This window comes from Antechinus flavipes, chromosome 3 (assembly GCF_016432865.1).
Source record: "Antechinus flavipes isolate AdamAnt ecotype Samford, QLD, Australia chromosome 3, AdamAnt_v2, whole genome shotgun sequence".
NCBI classification, from domain to species: Eukaryota; Metazoa; Chordata; class Mammalia; order Dasyuromorphia; family Dasyuridae; genus Antechinus; species Antechinus flavipes.
Window position 1 is genome coordinate 344,736,091 of NC_067400.1, and position 19,385 is coordinate 344,755,475.

The window sequence follows — 19,385 nt, forward strand, 5'->3', positions numbered from 1 at the left end:
AACAATGCATCAGTGTCCTTGTTTTCCCGCATCCCCTCCAACATTCATCATTATTTTTTCCTGTCATCTTAGCCAATCTGACAGGTGTGTAGTGATATCTCAGAGTTGTCTTAATTTGCATTTCTCTGATCAATAGTGATTTGGAACACTCTTTCATGTGAGTGGTAATAGTTTCAATTTCATCATCTGAAAATTGTCTGTTCATATCCTTTGACCATTTATCAATTGGAGAATGGCTTGATTTTTTATAAATTTGAGTCAGTTCTCTATATATTTTGGAAATGAGGCCTTTATCAGAACCTTTAATTGTAAAGATGTTTTCCCAGTTTGTTGCTTCCCTGCTAATCTTGTTTGAATTCGTTCTGTTTGTACAAAGGCTTTTAATTTGATATAATCAAAATTTTCTATTTTGTAATCAGTAATGGTCTCTATTTCATCTTTGGTCACAAATTTCTTTCTCCTCCACAAGTCTGAGAGATAAACTATCCTATGTTCCTCTAATTTATTTATAATCTCGTTCTTTATGCCTAGGTCATGGACCCATTTTGATCTTATGTTGGTATATGGTGTTAAGTGTGGGTCCTTGACTAATTTCTGCCATACTAATTTCCAGTTATCCCAGCAGTTTTATCAAATAATGAAATCTTATCCCAAAAGTTAGAATCTTTGGGTTTGTCAAACACTAGATTGCTATAGTTGACTATTCTGTCTTGTGAACCTAACCTTTTCCACTGATCAACTAATCTTTTTCGTAGCCAATACCAAATGGTTTTGGTGACTGCTGCTTTATAATATAATTTTAGATCAGGTACAGCTAGACCACCTTCATTTGATTTTTTTTAATTAATTCCCTTGAAATTCTCGACTTTTTATTGTTCCATATGAATTTTGTTGTTATTTTTTCTAGATCATTAAAATATTTTCTTGGAAGTCTGATTGGTATAGCACTAAATAAATAGATTAGTTTAGGGAATATTGTCATCTTTATTATATTCGCTCGGCCTATCCAAGAGCACTTAATATTTTTCCAATTATTTAAGTCTGACTTTATTTGTGTGGAAACTTTTTTGTAATTTTGTTCAAATAATTCCTGACTTTCCTTTGGTAGGTAGATTCCCAAATATTTTATGCTATCAACAATTATTTTGAATGGAATTTCTCTTTGTATCTCTTGCTGTTGGATTTTGTTGGTGGTGTATAAAAATGCTGAGGATTTATGGGGATTTATTTTGTATCTTGCTACTTTGCTAAAATTATGAATTATTTCTAATAGCTTTTTAGTAGAATCTCTGTGGTTCTCTAGGTATACCATCATATCATCTGCAAAGAGTGATAGTTTGGTTTCCTCATTGCCTACTCTAATTCTTTAATTTCTTTCTCGACTCTTATTGCAGAGGCTAGTGTTTCTAATACAATATTGAATAATAATGGTGATAGTGGGCAACCTTGCTTCACTCCAGATCTTACTGGGAAAAGTTCCAGTTTTTCCCCATTTCATATGATGCTTACTGAAGGTTTTAAATATATGCTCCTGACTATTTTAAGGAAAAGTCCTTTTATTCCTATGCTCTCAAGTGTTTTTATTAGGAATGGCTGTTGGATTTTATCAAATGCTTTTTCTGCATCTATTGAGATGATCATATGGTTTTTGTTTGATTGGTTATTGATATAGTCAATTAAGTTAATAGTTTTCCTAATATTGAACCAGCCCTGCATTCCTGGTATAAATCCTACTTGGTCATAGTGTATTATCCTGGGGATGATTTCTGTAATCTTTTTGCTAATATTTTATTTAAGATTTTAGCATCAATATTCATTAGGGAGATTGGTCTATAATTTTCTTTCTCTGTTTTCAGCCTACCTAGTTTAGGTATCAGTACCATGTCTGTGTCACAAAAGGAGTTTGGTAGGACTCCTTCAATCCCTACTTTTTCAAATAGTTTATTTAGCATTGGAGTTAATTGATCTTTAAATGTTTGATAGAATTCAGATGTAAATCCATCTGGTCCTGGGGATTTTTTCTTAGGGAGTTGATTGATAGTTTGTTCTATTTCTTTTTCTGAGATGGGAGTGTTTAGGATATTTACTTCTTCCTCTGTTAGTTTAGGCAAGCTATATTTTTGGAGGTATTCTTCTATTTCATTTAAGTTGTCGAATTTATTGGCATAAAGTTGGGCAAAGTAACTCCTAATTATTGCTCTAATTTCCTCTTCGTTAGTGGCGAGTTCTCCCTTTTCATTTTTAAGACTAACAATTTGATTTTCCTCTTTCCTTTTTTTAATCAGATTTACTAAGGGTTTGTCTATTTTGTTGGTTTTTTCATAGAACCAACTCTTAGTTTTATTAATCAATTCAATAGTTTTTTTACTTTCAATTTTATTGATCTCTCCTTTTATTTTTTGAATTTCAAGTTTAGTGTTTGACTGGGGGTTTTTAATTTGTTCCTTTTCTAGCATTTTTAGTTGCAAGCCCAATTCATTGACCTTCTCTTTCTCTATTTTATACAAATAGGCCTCTAGAGATATGAGATTTCCCCTTATTACCACTTTGGCTGCATCCCATACATTTTGGTATGATGTCTCATTATTATCGTTTTCTTGGATGCAGTTATTAATTATGTCTATAATTTGCTGTTTCACCCAATCATTCTTTAGTATGAGATTATTTAGTTTCCAATTATTTTTTGGTCTACTTTCCCATGGCTTTTTATTGAATGTAATTTTCAATGCATCGTGGTCTGAAAAGGATGCATTCACTATTTCTGCCTTACTGCATTTGAGTTTGAGGTTTTTATGTCCTAATATATGGTCAATTTTTGTATAAGTTCCATGAACTGCTGAAAAGAAAGTGTATTCCTTTCTGTCCCCATTACATTTTCTCCAGAGATCTATCATATCTAATTTTTCTAGTATTCTATTTATCTCTTTGACTTCTTTCTTATTTATTTTGTGGTTTGATTTATCTAATTCTGAGAGTGCAAGGTTGAGATCTCCAACTATTATAGTTTTGCTGTCTATTTCTTCTTGCAGATCTCTTAATTTCTCTTTTAAGAGTTAAGATGCTACACCACTTGGTGCATATATGTTTAATATAGATCCTGCTTCATTATTCATTCTACCCTTTAGCAAGATATAGTGCCCTTCCTTATCTCTTTTGATTAGATCAATTTTTGCTTTAGCTTGATCTGAGATCAGGATGGCTACCCCTGCTTTTTTGACTTCACCTGAAGCATAGTAGATTTTGCTTCAACCTTTTACCTTTAACCTGCATGTGTCACCCCGCTTCAGGTGTGTTTCCTGTAAACAACATATTGTAGGATTCTGGCTTTTAATCCATTCTGCTAACCGCTTCCTCTTTATAGAGGAGTTTACCCCGTTCACATTTATGGTTAAAATGACCAATTCTGTATTACTTGCCATCTTGTTAACCCCGGTTTATGCTTTTCTCCCTTCTTACCCCCTTACCCCACTTCCCAATATTAAGCTTGTGAGCACCACTTGCTTCTCACAGCCCTCCCTTTTTAGTATCCCTCCCCCCCCCTTAGAGTTCCTCCCCCTATCTTACTCCTTTCCCTCCCAGTTATCGTATTCCCTTCCACTTAGCTTATTCCTTCCCTTTTCACTTTTCCCTTCTCACTTTTCAATGAGGTGGGAGAAGTTTCACCATAGATTGAATATGTCTAAAATTTTTCTCTTAAAGCCAATTCTGAAAGCAGTAAAATACTCACTATATTCATCCCTCTCCATTCTTTCTCTCAGATATAATAGGTTTTCTTTGCCTCTTCATGAAATGTAGTACCCCCACTTTCCCCTTTTTCTGGTACAATGTCCTTTCCACATCTAGTTTCTAGAACAAGGTATATATGTATTCTTTATACATCTTTATAGCCGAAATATAGTTCTCAAGATTAATCTTTACCTTTTTAGATTTCTCTTAAGTTCTGTACTTGTAGATCAAATTTTTTGTTAAGTTCTGGCTTTTTCATCAAAAATAGGTGAAATTCGCTTACTTCGTTGAATGTCCATCTTCTTCCCTGGAAAAAGATGCTCATTCTAGCTGGGTAAGTTATTTTTGGTTGCATACCAAGTTCCTTAGCCTTTCAGAATATCATATTCCAGGCCCTTCGATCCTTTAATGTGGATGCTGCCAGATCCTGGGTGATCCTTATTGTGGCTCCTCGATACTTGAATTGGGTTTTTCTAGCTGCTTGCAGTATTTTTTCCTTCATCTGAGGGTTCTGGCATTTGGCCACTATATTTCTTGGTGTTTTGATTTTAGGATCCCTTTCAGTAGGTGATTGATAAATTCTTTCAATGTCTATTTTACCCTCTGTTTCTATGACTTCTGGGCAGTTCTCTTTGATAATTTCCTGGAAAATAGTGTCCAGGCTCTTTTTTTCATCATACTTTTCTGGGAGTCCAATGATTCTCAGGTTGTCTCTCCTGGATCTGTTTTCCATGTCTGTTGTCTTCCCCAGAAGGTATTTCACATTCTTTTCCATTGTTTGATTTTTTTGGATTTGCTTGACTGATTCTTCTTGTCTCCTCGAGTCATTCAATTCCATTTGTTCGACCCTGATTTTCAGTGAAGTATTTTCTTCACTCACTTTTTAAAAATCTTTTTCTAATTGTCCAATTGAGTTCTTTTGTTCTGTGGAATTTTTTTCCATTTTGCCAATTTTGTTTTTTAGAGAGCTATTTTCTGTTTCCAGTTCACCAATCCTATTTTTCAAGGATTTGATTTCTTTATCCACTCTCTCTGTAACTGAGTGGGATGACTTCTCCAGATTCTTTTGCCAAGCCTCCCTCTCCTTTTGCCAAGTCTCCCTCTCCTTTTGCCAAGCCTCCCTCTGCTTTTCCCATTTTTCTTCCAGCTCTCTTGTGAGAGCCTTTTTAATTTCCTCCATGAGATTCATCTGTGCTGAGGAACATATGATCTCCTCCTTTGGGGATTCACCTGGGGACTGTTTGTTTTTAGTCTCCTCAGGATTTGGAGTCTGCTCTTTATCTGTATAGAAGCTGTCAAGGGTTAAAGTCTTTTTCAGTTTCTTGCTCATTCTGTCTAATAATCAAAGACAAACTATCAAAGAAACAGAAGAAAAAACCCTTGAATAGAGGCTGCTTTCTTTGGGGGAGGGGCTGAGTGGTGTTACCGAGCTTCCTCTACAGACTGCAGGGTAGCAGTGAGGCACTGGCCTTATTGTGCTGCGCCTGCACTCTGATATCCGAGAGCATGCTGAGACACAGTGGGGGAGGGGTGGCCAGGTCCCGAGAGACTCCAGGTTTTGGGGTTGTATTCTTCACCCTCGGTGTTTTTAGCTTCTCTGCTGGGCTGCTGACTTGCTGCCGGAGCAAAGTATCTAATCCTGTAGCAAAGCTCTCCTGGCAGAGACTGCTGCAATCACGTCCCACCCCCTCTCCGCTCTGCTCAGCTCTGAGCTGCCTTCCGTGCTCTCGCTGCCACTGCTGCCCGCAGCCTGCTTCTGATCTAATAACTGTCCCCGCCCTCGTGCAAAAACAGACCTTTCTTGATGAGTCTCAAGGATGGTTTCTCTTGGTAACTAATTGTATGTTTTTTTTCAGTTGAGCATTAATTCAGAGGCATGAAATGAAATGGATAGTGAGAGAAAAATGCGGAGGTTACACAGTTGTGTGCCTCCTCTCCGCCATCTTGGCCAGAAGTCCTCTTTCTGATTGCTTTCAAAATTTTTTTCCTTCATCCAATAATTATGAAATTTTGATACTTTGGAGTTATCATTTTGGGGTGTTTTTTGGAAGTGATTAGTGAATTCTTCCAATGGTTTCTTTACATTCTCGTTCTAGGACATCAGGGCAGTTTTCCTTGGTGATTTTCTGAAAGATTATGTCTAGGCTCTTTTTTGCATCATGGCTTTCATGAAGTTCATGATGCAAAAAAAAAGCCTAGACATAATCTTGGCTTTCAGGAAGTCCAATAATCCTTAGACTGTCTCTCCCAGATATATTTTCCAGGTCAGTTGTTTTTCCCATGAGGTCTTTCACATTTTCTTGTATTTTTTCATTTTTTTTTGTTTTTTTTTTGACTGATTCTTGAAATCTTATTGAGTCATTCACTTCCATCTGTTCCATCTTAATTTTTAGTGTATTATTTTCTTTAGTTAGCTTTTTTAGCCCTTTGCATTTGTTCAACTGAATTTTTAAATGAGTTGTTTTGTTCATTCTATTTTTTTGCATTTCACAAATTCTGTTTTTCAATGAATTGGTTTCTTTTTCACATGTATTTTTAAGGAGTTGTATGCTTTTTCCATTTCCTCAAATCTATTTTATTGGGAGTTATACACTTTTCTCATTTTTTCATATCTTTTTAAAGGAATTTTCTTCAGATAATTTCTGTTTTTCCCTTTGCATACCCTATTGCAAAGATCTTATTTCCTTTTCCCATTTTTCTTCCAACTCCCTTTAAGTTCCTTTTTGAAATCTTCCAAGAGTGTCTTGTGAAATTAGAACCAGCTCATATCTTCCTTTAAGACTTCAATTGGGATTGATATGCCTTTAGGAACCTCAGGTTTTTAGGTCTATTCTTCGCTCTTTCCATAAAAGCTGTCAATGGTCAGAGTTCTTTTTGTAACTTTAATAAGGGTTTTTTTTTTTTTTTTTTAAAGGTTGAGGTCTGCTTTTAAGGCAAAGGAGCAATAGCTGCTTAAATTTGCCTTGGGACCATTATGCAGACTGACTTCCAGTGCTGGGTAATCATGGTCATTCTGGCTTGGTTTCTTACAATTTGTCTTTTGTAATTGCTTTTGAGTGTTTTTCAGAAAATCTGCTAAACTACCCACTTGATATCAGGACAGAGTAGCCTAAGAGCTTTACACAGGATTCTATGTGAATGCCACAAAGCTCTGGCTCCCCACAGGATTCCTGTGCTGTAGTGTCAGTTCCACAGACTTTCCCCCATCCTATTGAAAGAGACCTGTTCTGAAATTCTTCCAAAGTATCTTCTCCTGGAAATGTGTTACACTCCAAATATTTGTGGGTTCTGTAACTTCAAAACCAGTTCAGAGGTTTACTCTGCTATTAATTTGAGATAAAGTCAGAGAAGGGCATAGAAAGCCATATCTACACTCTGCCATCTTTGCTGTGCCCAAGCATCATTTCTTAGAACACAGTAGTATTCTATCACAATCATATATTACAATTTGTTCATCCATTCCCTGCTTGACATATATCCTCACAGTTTCCATTTCTTTGCAACCACAAAGAGAGTGGTTATAAATATGTCAGGACTTATAGCTTCTTTTCTTTTTTTCCCTAATCATCTTTTGAAATAAATCCTAATAATGATATTGTTGGATCAGTGTCAAAAAGTTGATGGTAGTTTTATAAATCTTCAGGCATAATTCCGGATTGCTCTCCAAAATGGTTATAAGAGTTCACAATTCCAACAACAATGAATCAGCATGCCATTTTTTTTCCCATCCCCTCAACATCTGATACTTTTCTTTGAATCATTTCAGTCAGTTTGATAGGTGTAAAATTATAACTCAAAGTTGTTTTGTATTACTCTAATTAATAATGGTTTAGAGCATTGTTTCACATAACCATAAATTATTTTGATTTTATAATTGGGAAACTGCCTGTTCATATTCAAATTTTTTGGTTTATTTCTTATCTTGGCTAAATTTGCTTAATTAGTACATAGCCATATAAGTTTAATGTGTTTAAAATAATTAATTTTTTTCTATATCTTTAAGTTCCAAGCCAGTTCAAAAGATAAGAGTAACTTACATTTAAAAAGTAGTTATGCTATAATTATAATTTTTATTTACTGTCTAAACCAAGGTAATCCAATCCAAAGCAGCAATATTTCTTAACATTCTGCTATTTGTAAAGGCACTGAGGATTAAAAAAAAAAAAAAAAAGAAAAGACAAAAGTAAAAAAAAAAAACAACAACAACAACAAAAATAAAAAGTCCTCCAATACTTGTCATTCTGAGTACTTAAAACAAAAAATTCTAAAAAAAACATTGAGAATTAGTCACAGATAATAGGATGAAGAGATATAATTTATAATTAGACATTTAAAATGGAAGAAAAAACTTAGAAAGCTTTGGAATATACTGAGGACCAAAGTGTTCATCAGTATTTGATACTTTTGCTATTCATGCTCTACAGAAAATTATGGCAAAATCATTAAAGATCCATTCATTTGATTACTCAAAAATATTGAGCATGTACTATGAATATATTATTATGTTCATTCAAAGGAAGGAAAATACTGAACATTTGGGAATTAAATTGAAGCAACTATTTAAAATGTAGCCCTGCTTACTATTATTTCCACTTCCTCCATGTGATTTTCCTTTGACACTTTTTTTTTGGAGAAAGGGGGCCAAATTTGAATTGTTCCCTCCTTATTAAATTTACTAAAGATTTTTGCCCAATATTCATTCTGGATTCTACAATCCAGAAATTATACATGATGAAAAATAGGAGTAAAAAAACTGAAATGTCTTAAGTTATTACAAAATAGATGCATCCAGTTCTAAGCCCTCAGATTTCTATATTGGCTAAAATACAATATCCACAGACCATAGCTATACAAAACTTTCATTAGAACTAAATAGATTATAAGTTGTCTTGAAAAAGATTGCATATCATTTCAGCCATAATCTTAAAGAATTAACACTATGGATTTAAAAGAAAGGGAGAATACCAATTTTATTTTTTTATTTTTTTTAAATAACATTTTATTGACAGAACCCATGCCAGGGTAATTTTTTACAGCATTATTCCTTGCACTCACTTATGTTTCAATTTTTCCCCTCCTCTCTCCTCCTTCCACCCCCTCCCCCAGATGGCAAGCAATCATATACAAATTAAATAAATCGCAGTGTATCCTAAATACAATTTATGTGTGTAGAACCGAACAGTTTTCTTGTAGCACAGGGAGAATTGGAGTCAGAAGGTATAAATAACCCAGGAAGAAAAACAAAAATGCAAGCAGTTTATATTCATTTCCCAGTGTTCTTTCTTTGGGTGTAGCTGCTTCTGTCCATCTTAATCAATTGAAATTGAGTTAGATCTCTTTGTTGAAGAAATCCACTTCCATCAGAATACATCCTCATACAGTATCGTTGAGGTATATAATGGTCTCTTGGTTCTGCTCATTTCACTTAGCATCAGTTCATGTAAGTCTCTCCAGTCCTCTCTGTATTCATCCTGCTGGTCATTTCTTACAAAACAATAATATCCCATAACATTCATACACCACAATTTACTCAACATTGTCCAAGTGATGAGCATCCATTCATTTTCCAGCTTCTAGCCACTACAAACAGGGCTGCCACAAACATTTTGGCACATACAGGTCCCTTTTCCTTTTTTAGTATCTCTTTGGAGTATAAGCCCAGTAGAAACACTGCTGGATCAAAGGGTATGCATAGTTTGATAACTTTTTGAGCATAGTTCCAAATTGCTCTCCAGAATGGCTGGATGTGTTCACAATTCCACCAACAATGTATCAGTGTTCCTGTTTTCCCACATCCCCTGCAATATTCCACATTATCTTTTCCTGTCATTCTAGCCAATTTGACAGGTGTGTGGTGGTATCTCAGAGTTGTCTTAATTTACATTTCTCTGATTAATAATGATTTGGAGCATATTTTCATATGGCTAGAAATAGTTTTAATTTCTTCGTCTGAGAATTGTCTGTTCATATCCTTTCACCATTTATCAATTGGAGAATGGCTTGATTTCTTATAAATTAGAGTCAATTCTCTATATATTTTGGAAATGAGGCCTTTATCAGAACTTTTGACTGTAAAAATGTTTTCCCAGTTTATTGTTTCCCTTCTAATCTTGTCTGCATTCATTTTGTTTGTACAAAAACTTTTCAATTTGATATAATCAAAATTTTCTATTTTGTAGTCAATAGTGATCTCTAGTTCGTCTTTGGTCATAAATTCCTCCCTCTTCTACAGGTCTGGGAGGTAAACTATCCTGTGCTCTTCCAATTTATTTATAATCTCATTCTTTATGCCTAGGTCATGAACCCATTTTGACCTTATCTTGGTGTACAGTGTTAAATGTGGGTCAATGCCTAGTTTCTGCCATACTAATTTCCAATTTTCCCAGCAATTTTTGTCAAATAATGCATTCTTATCCCCAAAACTGGGGTCTTTGGGTTTGTCAAACACTAGATTATTAAAGTTATTGACTGTGTTGTCCTTTGAACCTAACCTATTCCATTGATCAACTAGTCTATTTCTTAGCCAATACCAGATGGTTTTAGCAACTGCTGTTTTATAATATAAGTTTAGATCTGCTACAGCTAGGCCACATTCATTTGATTTTTTTTTCATTGAAATTCTTGATCTTTTGTTTTTCCATATGAACTTTGTTGTTATTTTTTCTAGGTCATCAAAGTAGTATTTTGGGAGTCTGATTGGTATAGCATTAAATAAATAGATTAGTTTAGGTTGTATTGTCATCTTTATTATATTTACTCTCTCAATCCAAGAGCATTTAATATTTTTCCAGTTGGTTAGATCAGATTTAATTTGTGTGGAAAGCGTTTTGTAGTTTTTCTCATAAAGTTTCTGATTTTCCCTTGGCAGATAGATTCCTAAGTATTTTATACAATCAGTAGTTACTTTAAATGGAATTTCTCTTTGTAACTCTAACTGTTGGGTTTTGTTGGTGATATATAAGAATGCTGATGACTTATGTGGGTTTATTTTGTATCCTGCAACTTTGCTAAAGGTGTGGATTGTTTCTAATAGCTTTTTAGTAGAGTCTCTGGGGTTCTCTAAGTATACCATCATATCATTAGCAAAGAGTGATAATTTGGTTTCCTCATTGCCTATTCTTATTCCTTTAATTTCCTTCTCAACTCTTATTGCCAAAGCTAGCATTTCTAATACAATATTAAATAGTAATGGTAATAGTGGGCAACCTTGTTTCAATCCTGATCTTACTGGGAATGGTTGCAGTTTGTCCCCATTACATATGATACTTACTGCTGCTTTTAAATAGATGCTACTGATTATTTTAAGGAAAAGTCCATTTATTCCTATACTCTCAAGAGTTTTTAATAGGAATGGATGTTGGATTTCATCAAATGCTTTTTGTGCATCTATTGAGATGATCATTTTTTTTTGTTAATTTGGTTATTAATATAACCAATTATACTGATAGTTTTCCTAAGATTGAACTAGCCCTGCATTCCTGGTATAAATTGTATTTGATCGTGGTGTAATATCCTGGGGATGATTTTCTGAAGTCTCTTTGCTAATATCTTATTTAAGATTTTAGCATCAATATTCATTAGGGAGATTGGTCTATAATTTTCTTTTTCTATTTTCAACCTACCTGGTTTAGGTATCAGTGCCATGTCTTTGTCATAAAAGGAATTTGGTAGGACTCCTTCATTCCCTATTTTTTCAAATAGTTTATAAAACATTGGGGCTAATTGTTCTTTGAATGTTTGGTAGAATTCACCTGTAAATCCATCTGGTCCCGGGGATTTTTTTTAAGGGAGTTGATTAATAGCTTGTTCTATTTCATTTTCTGAAATGGGCCTATTTAGCAATTTACTTCCTCCTCTGATAATCTGGGAAGCCTATATTTTTGGAAGTAGTCATTCATTTCACTTAGGTTATCAAATTTATTGGCATAAAGTTGGGCAAAGTAACCCCTTATTATTTCTTTAATTTCCTCTTCATTGGTGGAAAGTTCTCCCTTTTCATTTTTAAGACTACTAATTTGATTTCCCTCTCTCCTTTTTCTAATAATATTTACCAAAGGTTTATCAATTTTATTGTTTTTTTTCATAAAACCAACTCTTAGTTTTATTTATTAGTTCAATTTTTCTTTTTTACTTTCCATATAATTAATTTCTCCTTTTAATTTTAGAATTTCAAGTTTAGTAATTGATTAGGGGTTTTTAATTTGGTCTTTTTCTAGCTTTTTAAGTTGCAGGCCCAATTCATTGATCTTCTCTTTCTCTATTTTATTCAAGTAAGCCTCTAAAGATATAAAATTTCCCCTTATTACCGCTTTGGCTACATCCCATAAATTTTAGTATGATGTCTCACCATTGTCATTATTTTGAGTGAAATTATTAATTGTGTCTATAATTTGCTGTTTCACCAAATCATTCTTTAAGATGAGATTATTTAATTTCCAATTACTTTTTGGTCTATTTACACCTAACTTTTTGTTGAGTGTAGTTTTTATTGCATTGTGATCTGAAAAGAAACCATTTCCTATTTCTGCCTTCCTGGATTTAATTTTGAGGTCTTTATGTCCTAATATATGGTCAATTTTTGTTTAGGTTCCATGAATTGCTGAGAAGAAAGTATACTCCTTCCTGTCACCATTCAGTTTTCTCCAGAGATCTATCATACCTAATTTTTCTAATATTCTATTTACCTCTTTAATTTCTTTCTTATTTGTTTTGTGATTTGATTTATCTAAATCTGAGAGTGCAAGATTGAAATCTGCCACTATTATAGTTTTGCTGTCTATTTCTTCTCGCAACTCTCTTAACTTTTCCTTTAGGAAGTTAGATGCTATACCACTTGGTGCATTATGTTTAATATTGATATTGGTTCATTGTCTATAGTACCCTTTAGCAAGATATAGTTTCCTTCCTTATCTCTTTTAATTAGATCAATCTTTGTTTTTGCTTGATCTGAGATAAGGATGGCTACTCCTGCTTTTTTGACTTCACCTGAAGCATAATAGATTCTGCTCCAGCCTTTTACCTTTACTCTGTATGTATCTCCCTGTTTTAAATGTGTTTCCTGTAAACAATATATTATAAGGTTCTGACTTTTGATCCAGTCTGCTATCTGTCTCCTCTTTATGGGAGAGTTCATCCCATTCACATTTATGGTTAAAATTACTAATTCTGTATTTCCTGCCATCCTAATATCCCCAGGTTATACTTTTCTTTTTCTTGCCCTCCTTCCCTAATATTAAACTTATTGGTCCCACTTGTGTCACATAGTTCTCCCTCTTTAGTATTCTTCCCTCCTCCCTTTGAATCCCTTTCCCTTTCTTGTATTTTTCCCTTATTACGCTTTTTCCTTTTCCCTTTTCCTCTCCCACTTTTTAATGAAGTGAGAGAAGATTCTCTGTAAAACAAATATTTCAATTATTTCCTCTTTGAGCCAACTCTGATGAGAGTAGGCTTCACACAATGTTCCTCCCCCTCTCTAAGTTCCCTCAGATTTGATAGGTTTCCTTTGCCTCATTGTCGCATATAGTTTCCCTCTTTTTATCTCCCCTTTTCTCTTTTTCTGACACTATCCCCTTTCCATTTCTACTTCCTTTTTTTATGTTATATCAGTAAAATCAAATTATACATGTGGTTTTTATGTATATCCACAACAGAAATACAGTTCTCAAGACTTCCTTTTACCTTTTTCTACTTCTCTTGAGTCCTGTTGTTGGAGATCAAATTTTTTGTTTGTCTGGTTTTTTCCTTAAATGGAATTCCTCTGTTTCATTAAATGTCCATCTTCTTCCATGAAAAAAAATACTCAGCTTAGCTGGATAGTTTATTCTTGGCTGCATTCCAAGCTCTTTTGCCGTTCAGAATATCTGATCAAGGCCCTTTGATCCTTTAATGTTGAGGCAGCCAGGTCTTGTGTGACCCTTATTGCGGCATCTCAGCATTTGAACTGTTTTTTCCTGGCTACTTATAAAATTTTTTCTTTAGTCTGAAAATTCTCAAGTTTGGCCACAATATTCCTCAGAGTCTTTATTTTAGGGTCTTTTTCAGAATGTGCTCAATGAATTCTTTCAACGCCTATTTTCCCTTCTGGTTCTATTACTTCTGGGCAGTTCTCTTTGATGATTTCCTGTAAAATAGTATCTAGGCTCTTTTTTTCATCATTATTATCTGGTAGTCCAATGATCCTCACGTTATTTCTCCTAGATCTATTTTCCAGGTCTGTTGTTTTTCCAAGTAAATATTTGACATTTTTTTTCCATCTTTCATTTTTTTGGTTTTGCTTGACTGATTCTTGAAGTCTCAATGAATCAGTCATTTCTATTTGTTCAGTTCTGATTTTTAGTGAGTTATTTTCTTCATTAGCTTTTTTTACTTCTTTTTGTATATGTCCAATTGAGTTGTTTCGCTCTATGGAATTTTTTTCCATTTCACTAATTTTTTTTTTTTTTTTTTTTTTTTTTTTTTTTTTTTTTTTTTTTTTTAGTGAGCTATTTTCTTTTTACAATTCACAAATTCTGTTTCCCTGCACTTCTTGGGAGTTTTTTATTTTTTCTAATTCACATTTTAGGAAGTTGTTGCTCTCTTGCATAGCTTCTCTTTCCTTTCCCCATTTTTCTTCTAGTTTTCTTTTAAGGTTTTTAATAGTCTCTTCTAGGAGAGCCTTTTGTATTGGAGACCAACAATTGTCTGGAGACTGTCTGCTATTAGTCTCTTCAGGGTTGAAAAGCTGTTCTCTTTCTGTGTAGAAACTATCAATCATTCTTTTGATTTTTTTTTTTTACTCATTTTGTTAAAGCCTGTAGGATCTGCCTTCATAGCCAGTAGGTTACCAGCTTCCTCTGTAGAGCAGTGAAAGGCGTATGGATGGGTAGCTGTCCTGCCAACCAGCTACAAAAAGCAGTGAGGTACTGGAGTGCTCTGGGAAAGAGTTCCCCACCCGGAAGTAACTCAGGCCTGCATGGCTGAGTTGGGAAAGTGCCCTGCAAAGAACCCCAACTGTGTGAGATAATGACTGTCCTGGGGCTAGACATAGCAATGAGAGATTCACTTCCCAAGCCAAATCCTGCCCTGGGGCTGTGGGTGTTAGCAATTGAGCAGTGAGTGGATTTGTAGGGACTGGAATTGTCTGCCCAGGAAGCACAGTCTGCTGGGGAAGTTCTATTGCCCTAGGCCGAGCCCCCCACTTTGCCGATTAGAGGCTGCCCAGGCTGTGCCCCCCTGCTGTGCAGATTTGTAACTGACCCTCCTTCCTCCCCCCCCCCCCCCTGGAAAAAGCCCTGAACTGCAGGATGTGGCTGCAGGACTGCATTAAAGTCTGCCTGAGTCACTTCCGGGTTTGAGGTGTAACAGCCAGATCTTGTTAGGTTCTGGAGTTTTTTAGAGTACCCTCTGTTTTAGGCTTTAATTTCTCTGCCAGTTTACTGCTTTGTAATCAAGGCAGAGCAGTTAACCTATAGCAGAGTAGTCTCTATAACTTCTCTAGCCACAGAGGTCACCCCCGCCCCTGGTCTGCGCTAGTCTTGCTGCCTATGCTAGTCTGTTCCTGGCCCCTCAGGACAAACCTTTCCTGGAGATCTTCCAGATTGACTTCAGCTGGTAAGTTGTAGTGCTTCTAATCTTCATGAATTTAAGCAGTGAAGAGCTATTTTTGAGGCTGGATTAAATAGTTGGTTATGAGGTGAATGAGAGGAGCTTAGAAGTCGTGTGTGCCTTCTCAGCCATCTTGGCTCAGCCCCCGGAAGTGAGAATACCAATTTTAAAGGCAATGTAGTACAATAAGATGAGACTAATTAATTTCCAATGCCTGGAAGCCAAAGGCATAAGCTTGATTAAGAAAAAAAAAGTTTTAAAATTAATAATGGTTAAAGATCATCACATACTCCAAGCCATCCTCCACTTAGCTATGAATCTAATCTTACAAAATTGCAGTTTTGATCATGCTACTTTCTAATTTATAATTTTCAGTGGTTTTCTATTACCTTCAGCCTTACATTTTAAACAATTTGTTTGGTTTTTAATGTCCTTTACAACTTTGTTCCTGATTACCTTTCCTGACTTATTTAACCATATGATTCACTATATATTCTACAATCTAGAAAAAACAATGGATTTTCTTGCACATGTATCTCTTGACTTAGTGCTATTTATGATCTCTTCCTTCACATTTACACCCTTGCTTCTCTTCTGATTTTCTTCATAACTGGGCTCAAATCCCATTTCCTGCAAGAGACTTTTTTCAGTATCCTCTTCCCCAACTCCATGATCATGCTTTTGAAATTATTTTCCATTTACATTCTATCTATCTATATCTATATCTATCTATCCATCTATCTATCTATCTATCTATCTATCATATTATATTATCTATCTGTCTATTATATGTTATATAGCCATTATAATGAGTTTCTTAAGGACAAAATTCCTGTTTGTATCTCCAATATTTAATGCAATCCCTGGTACTTTAGAAGTGCTTAATGAATGTTGCTTGACTGGCCAGTTAAAAATAAAATATTTATTTCTATATAGTTATCACATTTTTAGTGTTCTTTTTTTTTCTCTGAGGGAATTGGGGTTAAATGACTTGCCCAGGGTCATACAGTTAGGAAGTGTTAAGTGTCTAAGATCAGATTTGAACTCAGTTCCTCCTGACTTCAGGGCTAGTGTTCTATCCATTGTGCCACCTAGCTGTCCCTTTTTTGTTTTTGTTTTTGTTGGAGCAATTGGGGTTAAGTGACTTGCCCAAGGTCACACAGGTAGGAAGTGTCTGAGGCCAGATATGAACTCAGGTCCTCCTGACTTCTGGGCTGGTGCTCTATCCACTGCCCCATCCAGGTACTCCTAGTTATTACATTTTAATCAGCAATTGGTAATACTTTATGAATATAAGTTCTAAGTCTATTGGCAATACACTAGAATTTATGTTGCAATGGAATTACTCTAGAAGTCTAAAATGTCAGAATATGACACATATTTAGGTAAGTAAAACACTGAGTCCAAGGAAGTCTATTATAATAGAAAGGAGGAAAAAAATACTCTGTGGGCAGAAACAGATGGGGTCTTTAGCCAAGAGGTCAGAGAGAGAATCATTAAAAGTAACACCAGAAAGACAGTGATACCAATATATGCTCTAATTTTTTGGTAAAAGTTTTTATTTTTATTTTTTCCTTCAGTTATTTTTTTTAAATTTGGTGTATTATTTCTCTTTGTACAATAACAACAAAAAAGCAATTAGGTGGTGCAGTAGATAAAGTGCTGGGTCTGCAGTCAGGAAGATTGATCTTCTGGAGTTCAAATCTGATCTTAGACATTTACTGGATATGTAATCCTGAGTAAGTTACTTAACTCTGTTACCTTAGTTTCTTCATCTGTAACATGAGTTAGAGAAAGAAATGGCAAACTATTCCATTACCTTTGCCAAGATAATCCCAAATGAGGTCACAAAGAGTCAGACATAACTGAAATAATTTATCAACATTGACAATGATGACTGTGATGATGACTACAGCCATGATAACAACAAAAAAGAGATTTTCTGTGCTCCTCTCTATTTAACCAAATTTATGTCTCAAAGTGCATTGAAATCTCACCTCTTCCATGAAGCCTTCCACATGATTTTAGTCTAAATGTATTATCTGTATTGACTCCCATGGCTTTTAATATTTACATCATTCATGTTGGCATTTGCTCACAGACCAACTTGTGGCATTGCTTTAATGTTTAATATTTCCTTGGTTCGTTTTCATAAACTAATTTTTAACTATATGTGAGCGTCAACATCCCTCTGTAGGATGACTAGGGCACAACTGAGCTCAGTATAGGGCCAGTAACTATGTAGGAGAATTTTATTGAATTTCCCACTCTTGTGTTAAACTTCAAAGGATTTCCTTTTACAAGTTACCTTATAAGGTAATTACCTTATAAGGTAATGTTATAACATATTTGTAAGAATATATTTCTATTACTAATTGTATCTAGAGAACAATATAAAATTATAGCATATTAAAACTGGAATGAATCTCACAACTTTTTTTCTAATTCTATCCTTTTATAGATGAAGGAAATTATATAGATTTGTAATACTACTAATCTCCTATCTTCTCTCTATAACCTCTCAACTAATTAGATCTCAGGTATTGATATTCCATTACTTCTGAATTCAAGAGATCCATGATGACTGTATGATCACTGCTTCTATCAGTATAGAGAGATTAATGAGTTAATACAGCAGTTAATAAAATAACCAACAAATAAATTCCTTGGGGTCATCCTTATAGTAATGATCTTTTCCAAGCTCAATTGCCCCTTAGATGAGTTTTTTTTAGGAGTTTTTTTTTTTTGGGGGGGGGGCATGGTGTCACTTTCACATAATAATAAACATAACATTTTAATTTAAAATAAAGTATGTATAAGTGCCTCATTTTTGTATCTTTTTTATGCTTATAAGCTATAATTTAATTTAAAATTTCAATCAGTTTTAATATCACTATTGACAAAAATTAAAAGCATTGTAAACTTTTTTTGTTTGGGGGGCGAGGGTTATTTTCAAGTTTTTTTTTTAATATCCAAGAAATCCTTTTAGGTAGTTTTCTTTTTTTTCCCCTTTCAGGGATATAAAGGATACCCTAATATAGAATATTTAAGCAGTAACGAAAGTATTTTTAAATACACTGTTTCTTAGCTGAATATTTGTCTGGTAGTTGAGTGCTACAGTGATTATTATGAACTCATTCTGTCACAATTATTTAAGTCATCTAAAATCATTTTTAAAATCACCTAATTTGATTTATTTTTATTGGCTTTTATTAAATATTTTGCCCATTTCTTAAACTTTCTGTTGATATTTTTTGGATGAGTACAACAAATGCCACATATGACAAAAATAATTTAGAAGTTCACTCAATGTGATGAATCTCTAGATAAATGCTCATCCATTTTACTGATCTTCATTTGTTTTGGTTGTTTTAACTACCTAAAAGTTGAAAAAAATATAAATAATTCTGGAATGCCACATGTCTCAAACATTTTGTCCATCATAACCTATCAATGTGATTATCTTCAATTATCAGAAAGTCCTTGACATTTACTATTCTCCAGCTAGCCATCTTGGATTATTATATGAAGTGCACATTAACCAGGTTTTGTCTTGGCAGGACACGATATAAAGATCTTCTACAATTGCTTCTACCACTTCAATCCAGGTTTGTGGTTATTTTTGTTCATTACTACTCTTCAAAAAATACTGTCAAAAAGTTGAAATAATTACTGTATTCCAACTTCACATTAGTTCCTTATTTTTTTTAAATGCTCATCTCAACCTATCTCACATGTATTATTTCCAAATTACTTTTCCTTTGTTCCTATTTTTCTTAACAACATTTTCCCCCAATCATGTGTAAAGATACTTTTCAACATTCATTTTTGTAAGATTTTGAATTTGATTTTTTCCCCTTTCTCTGTTTCCTCCCTATTACCCAAATTAGCAAGCAAACTAATAAAAGTTATACATGTATGATCATGTTAAGCATATTTCCACATTAATCATATTGTGATAGAATTATAACAAAAAGGTAAAGCCATGAGAAAGAAAAGAACAAAACAAATGAAAATATTATATTTTGATCTACATTCAGACTCCACAGTTCTTTCTCTGCATATGGGTAGCATTT